The sequence below is a fragment of the Ciona intestinalis genome, unplaced genomic scaffold (genome assembly GCF_000224145.3).
Source record: "Ciona intestinalis unplaced genomic scaffold, KH HT000260.1, whole genome shotgun sequence".
In the NCBI taxonomy this organism is placed as follows: Eukaryota; Metazoa; Chordata; class Ascidiacea; order Phlebobranchia; family Cionidae; genus Ciona; species Ciona intestinalis.
The window spans coordinates 891-6,905 of NW_004190581.1; positions in this window are offsets into that span (position 1 = coordinate 891).

The window sequence follows — 6,015 nt, forward strand, 5'->3', positions numbered from 1 at the left end:
ATACGCCCACAATGGTAGCAGCGACGAGCCTTGAACCCATTACCTAATGGTTGGACCTTGTACTTCAAATTGCAGGTATAAACCAACATCGAAGGAATCCATCATAAACCCGAGCTCCAAGGCATCACAAAGATTGATCTTTAACGGCACACAAATTCAAACAACTCGCAACAAACCCGAAATTAATATTTATTTGTTATTATGATTTTTTTATTCCAATGCCTACTTAAACTGTGATGTAATGCACTTGTTTGTAAATCCTTCATAAGTGTGCACTCGAAACTGTTTATTGTAAACTTTGGTGAAATTTCTTTTTGGGGTTTTGTTTTTTCATCATGCTCCAATCTTTAAATAAATATTCTTTAGGGCCGACCCCCCTGATTGTACGGGTTGTGTCCTCACGCACACTTTTCTTCCAGGAACTTTAATATGTTTAATTAAATGTTATGTATTTAAGTTTCAAATTGTATTGTCTGTAGGGTGTAACGGTCACGCCTTTTATTCAAAACAATATTTCTTTTTTATTTATAAGCGTGTTTTAACAACTGTTGTTTTACCGTTACTACCGTGCTTCGCTATTGTGACCAAATAGACGAAATAAATTTCAACCTGTTTCAACTGTGGTGCTAGAGGCCACATTACCAGAAACTGCCAACGTAAACGCCACTGGCAGGGCTACGGACAATCGCGACATTCCTTATTGGCCCATTGAGGAAAACAACCCAGCAATCACTCAACATCCAATTAACACCATCGCTGGAGAACACCGGTATGCTAGAATAAATGTTAACAAGACCGTATATGCTTTAGTAGATACTGGTGCTACGGTCAGAAATTTTTTTGATCTATTGAGAGGTCATAAGTTGTCTGGGTCGCCTGCTGATATGCTATTTAGGGGTGCAGGTGAAAATAATCACTATAGATGGTGTACATCCCTTTTGTAGCTGGCGTGAGAGTTCGATTTAGAGCATTTGTTTCCCTTGCTTATCTGGCCTGGATATTATCGAATCTAATGAATGTGTTGTCGACTACAAGAATATGATATTTACGGCTTCTGGGTAGGGATGCACATTACAGAATTTCGAATCCTATAGATTCGAATCCTTTTGTATTCGAATCTAATTACGGGATTCGGTATTCTGTTTAATGACGTCATCACGCGTCATCTCATAACCTATATTAACAATTTTTAAACCTTAATATTTTTGAAAAAAAAATATTTTTGTGTTTGTGGGACCTTCGAGAGTAAACGTTTTGCAACGTCTTTTCATAGCTTGCTATACGTTTCATGGGGCAAAAACTACCCAATAGTACAATTTTTGATCATTTTACAGCTGATTATCAAACAAGGCTATTATGAAAGACTCAATAAACTGACTTATGTGGGTAAAAATATTTTTTCCTATAAATGTAAAAAGATTCGAAATTCTAGATTCGAAATAAAGTATTCTAGGATATCCTAGAATACCTAATTATTCTGTAATGTGCATCCCTACTTCTGGGGGAACTCTACCACTGTTAAAGAAATCGGGTATTTTAAGAACTTGTGATATTTATGAGGCAGTGAAAGTACCTACTTTAACGGAAATTGTTATCCCGTGTAAGCTTAAGAGTCTTGGTGTCTCTGGTACCTACGAGGTGATAGTTGAACGTAGTCAAAATTGTTTACAAAACTATGAAGTTGTAACCGCTGATTGTGTAATGATCGGACGAAGAAAAGCAATGAAGGATCGCGGGCTACAAACCAGAGAACTTTAACATCGGAGATCAAGTTACTCTTCAAAACCCCCGATGTTGACCCACCCCGGTCAATCATGTGATCAAGAAACCAGACAGATCTAATCAACAGCGAGTACAGTACAATCGTTTGAAACGAGGTCGCGGTGATTATACTAAAATAAAACAAAATGACGAACTGAAGACGAAAAAGGGGAAACTCGAGGAAATTATTAACAAAACGTGGTGTATACATGTTCCCTACGAATTAAGCGACTAAAGAACCTCGCACCACTCACCAACAATCGTCGCATAGTAATATTAAATGCTGTATAGTCTAAAATATTGTTTTTGTCCCCCAGAATGGCATATTACTTTTAATTGTGTACCTCACTTTTCGAATTTCTCTGTTTTGTATTTATATACACCTGTGTGAATTTGCAAACACCATTTTTTTATGCTAAACTAGTAAAAGGGACCTGTGTGAATTTGCAAACACCATTTTTTATGCTAAACTTGTAGAGTCTATATGGTATGTGAACCCGCTGATGTCGTTACGTCACACTTCGTTACCGCGATTTTGTAGTTGTATTTTGCAGTGCTATATTGCCTTTTATGTCTTCTTTTTTCGTGGGAGGGGGAGGGTGTAACAATCCTAGTAAAAACGCTTAGACAAAACTAGCAATATTTACCAGAGGAAAAGGGCCATTGTTAAAGCGTCATACCCTTCGTCTTCCACAATGGAGAACGGTTGATTGTCGATAGCAATCATGTAAGCAATCTTTGACGTAATTACTTGTGAGCTTTCGGATGGTTGATATCCCATATCTTGTTCCCGCATAGTTTTTCTACAATTGATCTGTTTTTGGACATTGATTGATTAACTTCTTGGTTTTGATTTTTCTGTGATGATGACGATGTAAGTGATTTATGAGCGACGTGGTAGTCCATGTTCTCGCACCAGCTGCTTTACTGCCTCTCGAAATATTAGCACGTTTCCTAATTTTACTTTTCACACAACTATTGAAGTATCTTCAATGTCCACGTCAAAAAATTCCCAAACTATGACTTATCTTGCTTAATAAACCAAATAATACACACATAATACAAGAATACACTTGCGGTCTCGTATTAAACATACACGTATACTGCCTCTTATATAAAATGTTGATATTACGCAACAAAGTGAAATGTCTGGTTTACGATTGTTACGTTAGTAGCGTTAGTAGCGTAACAATACTACTGTTGCAAACATATTTGTTTGTTATGAATTTGTGTTTTAGGTTTAGTTTTATGTTTGTTGATTAGGCTGTTTTGGTAAGTATTACCTTTTCGTGGCTTTTCCGATGTCGTTTAATATTAAAAGGCACGTATATAACTTTTATAATCAAGCCTATATGTAGAAGCACTAGAGCAAGATTCGCGATTAGTTTAAACGAAGTCGACGCGACGCAACTCGTTATGAGTAGGGGTCTTGGTGACGTCACTAATGATTCGGCCGAATTTATTAGGCAAAACGACCGAATATTCGGTTTCTACCGAAAAACGATTCGGTACATCACTAATACGATATAACGTTAGTAGGAAGCCATTTTTTCGCGCAGAAGTGCCAGTTCTTGAAAATACGCAATATTTAGACGAAAAATAGCACTCAGCAATGATAAAATGCCATCCGTGGGCTCCGTAATGGCTGCGACTATGACGTCACAGACGCGTGTCAATGAAAAACAAAACGCATTGTTTCACAATCCGTTTCCTAAATTGGTCCATACTAACTTTGCTCCAACCCAGTGATAATAATGGGTTGTCCAAATCGGCCATACATAAAAAAGTCCAAAAAATAATAACCAAAATGTAGCATGCATGGTAACTCGTAAGCTGGCACGAGGTGTAGAACACGCTCGTTTTTCAGCCACGCGAGGATAAAGTAAGGTTCATTTATTCAACATGTTGATTATCAAACTTGTAGATCCCGGAAAATTGTGTAACATTTAGCAAAAATATCAGTAGTTGCGTCAAAGCGGGAAATGTAGTGGTGTTCCGGTTCTTTTGAAGTGGCCATGACAGTCACCAAAGAAAGAATAGTAGAGCCCTGCAATTCGACGCTCAGATTTCTGCCAGCATAAACAAGCAAGTAAAGTGATAGTCATAAATTCCAAATTTTACATTACGCGATGACAATGTAGGCGTATATATATGGAAAATAAGGTAATTGGATAATATTTAGTTCTTTTATCTGTGTAGATAACTCTGCATGACGTGGCAAGTTATGTTACGCGACTGAAAAAAAATAGTGCCTTGATTGTTTTTTTGAGTTGGATATTACTGGCAACCCGTTCACTACACATGGTCTCATTTTTCAATTGTGATTTCTTGTGGTTCAGTATAGTTGAAATGCTTTCTATAATATTTTTCTTGTTTGTACGGGGACATTAAATTATCAAAAGTGCTGCCTCAACTTTCACACTGTAGCTGAAACTTTTTCCATTGTTTTTTTTGCAGTTATCTTTATGAAGCTGCAAGCTGCTCAAACCATGATGGGTGCCCAATCTGCATGTCATAAACATATTATAATCCCTGTACATATTTTATTAGAGTTTTTAAATACAAAAAAGTATGTTTATTCCAGTTCTTCAAAATACACTAAAAATACGAATAGTTTGTATATTTTACTATGTTTTTATACACGTCAACATCCTTAGCAAAATAGCAAAAGAAAGACTAACTTAGCACACATATTAGCTTCAACCACAGAAATAAAAAAAAGAATAGAACGCGCATCTCCAATATCGGTAAAGGAGAGAGCATGATACACTCTCTCTTTTTCACGACTCGTTCCCGTTTACTATAGTAGTTAATGGAAGCCAGGGCGTTTTATGTAGTTTTTCTTTGTTTTTTTGACTTAATTTAAGTTTATAGGGAAAAATAAATATTTCCAGACATATATATATGTCTATCAAACCGTTTGTTTGAACGTTTTTAATTAAATTTATAAAATAATTAATTTTCCCAAACAAGCGCTAAAGTGTAAGCGTTAACCTACCAAAAACTAAACTGGCCTAATAAACTGGAATAGTTGGTGTAGTTTTTAAAATAAACAGCTAAAACCTCCTAAAATCACTGTGTGCCTATCTTTTACAATGGAGACCAAGCGAAATGGGGACGGAGTTGGCGGTCACGTGAATAGAAAAAAGAATATATCACGGTTTTGGGAAGTTGCGCGTTCTACTCTTTTTTATTTCTGTGGCTTCAACTAGGCCAGACTTTCGTTTAAATGTGACGTCATTCTATATGTCTCCGCTTAGACTGCGTTGTTATTTTCAAAACCTGTAACAGTTTTTGGAATGAAGCAAAATAGCGAATATAAATTTTATTAGTTTAATAAATCATTATACGTAAAATACTATACCAATACTCGTTTTATATGTCACAAAAACGACGTTTTGTAAAAGTCCCCAGAAAATAATAATAAAAAAAATGAGTGCCCACTTGTGAAAAAAGTGAGTTTTGATCTATTAATGAGTCGCACGTAAACTTTTTAGGTACCTAGCCAGTGGAAATTCTTTATCGGACTTGGCATTTTAATTTCGTGTTAGTGAATCTTTAATTTGTAGAATTGTGCCAGCATCTGGGATATATTAAAGCCCAAAGTTCTTGCTCCTCCAGCAAGTCAGTTTGAATGGAAACAAATTGCCAATGAATACCAAAACAAATGGCAATTTCCATCATGTGTGGGAAGTATTGATGATAAACATGTAGCCATACAAAAACCAGCAAAGCAAAGAAGTGAATATTACAATTACAAGCATTTTCACAGTATTGTCCTTCTTGGAGTGTGCGAACTACATGTTTACATTTGTTAACATTGGTGATTCAGGACACCACGGTGATGGAGGAATTTATGCAAATTCAGCAAATTCTTTGAAGATGGTTTTAACATGCCTCCACCCGCAAAGCTTCCTTCTTAAAATGCGGAAGTGCCTTATTGCATTGTAGGTGACAATGCTTTTCCATTAAAACCATACCTAATGCGCCCCTTTCCTGACCGCGGTCTCTCAGAAGACAAAAGAATATTCAACTACAGATTAAGCAGAGCTCGGCGCTGCATAGGTAACATTGTGTTTACGATTATTTCGATTTGACCACTGAACTTATTATTTTTTAGAAAATGCCTTTGGTATTCTTGCACAAAGATGGCGGGTACTGCGGTCGACCATAATGGCAAATGTTGAAACTGCAACACAGGTTGTCAGGGCTACTGTGGTTTTGCATAACTGGTTGCAGAGAAAAAGTTTGGAA